Raw genomic sequence first — 1,543 nt, 5'->3', positions numbered from 1 at the left:
CCTGAGATTTTATTGGAAGCCTATTACCAATCTCAAGTGTTTTCATCTGTTTGAGAAATTGCCTCTCCCTGGTGCCTTCGATCAATTAACACCTCAGTGGGACAGCTGTAGACCATAAGGTAATTGTCTCTTCCTGGTGCTGGCTGCCAAATTGTCATTTTTAGGAAGGCAGCATGACAACTGCTGAACCATCACCTGATGGTCACCTGACACTCCTGGTTGTGGTAGGGGAGTTCTCTCCTGCCCTGCTCATGCCTGACTACCTATAACACTTTGTGCCTTTGAAATCTTTTGTCACTTGGTTTTATTTCAGATTGACCTATGATCCTATTTATTTATTATTTTACTTACTTATTTATTTTTGAGACAGAGTCTCGCTCTGTTGCCCAGGATGGAGTGCAGTGACATATCTTGGTCCATAGCAACCTCCACCTCCTGGAGTCAAGTGATCCTCCTGCCTCAGCCTCCCAAGTAGCTGGGATTGCAGGTGTGCACCCCCATACCCAGCTAATTTTTGTATTTTTAGTAGAGACAGGGTTTCGCCACGTTGGCCAGGCTGGTCTCGAACTCCTGACCTTAAGTGATCCACCTGCCTTGGCATCTCAAAATGCTGGGATTACAGGTGTGAGCCACTGCCACCGGCTTATGATCCTATTTAGATAAAATGTTTTAAACCCTTAATAATTGAAAAACTTCTCAAAAATAAAAATGAAGTATTTTTGACCTCACACTAACTTCGGGATGTTCCAGAGATCCATGGAACTTCTCAAATGATCTGAAAGGGAGAGATATTGGACTAATTAGGCTTATCTTATGTATTAAATTATATGAGAAGCATTGTCAAAATAAGATATGATGCTTAACCTTCTTTGAATTATGTGTATATGAATGTTATTAATGTGTGTTCCAAAATTATATAGGGTCCTAGAAATCTGATATGTCCTGGTATAAATGCTATCAGTCACAATTTTGGTAATTTTAAATTGTTGTGTGTGCAGAAATGATCAAAATTCCTTGCCAATTGCATACTTTTCATCAGATCTTTAACCACGGCCATTTTAAGTCTTGTTATTCACAGTTAATTGTTTCTCTCTAATACTTTTTCTGAGAGCTCATTGCAAGCAATTATAATCCTAAACTGCTATGTCTTCAGAAAGATATCTGGGAAGAATAAAAATAACTCTGACAAGTACAAGTTTCTAATAGCTTTGAGTTCATATCTTGGACTGAACTTCCAGAACTCTTTTTTTTTTTTTTTTTTTTTTATCTTTTCAACAATTAAAAAGTTTTATTTATGCTTATATAGGGTTTTATATGAATATATAGCTGTGATCATAGGACACAGGGTTTGAGGCCTTACATGACTTAAACAGGTCTTTATTTTACCTTCACACTTGGTTGATAGTTCAGTCATATAAAGAGCTTTTGGGGTGAACTTCCAGAACTCTAATGAAGAAACTGATAAGTTTGTGAACTGCTAACCAAGATAAACAGAGAAAGAATTAATTACATGAGAATGGATGAATTGATAAGGAAGAATTAT

The sequence above is a fragment of the Macaca mulatta genome, chromosome 10 (genome assembly GCF_049350105.2).
Source record: "Macaca mulatta isolate MMU2019108-1 chromosome 10, T2T-MMU8v2.0, whole genome shotgun sequence".
Classification (NCBI taxonomy): Eukaryota; Metazoa; Chordata; class Mammalia; order Primates; family Cercopithecidae; genus Macaca; species Macaca mulatta.
The sequence above is the reverse complement of the archived record's forward strand: the minus strand, read 5'-3'. Positions refer to the sequence as shown.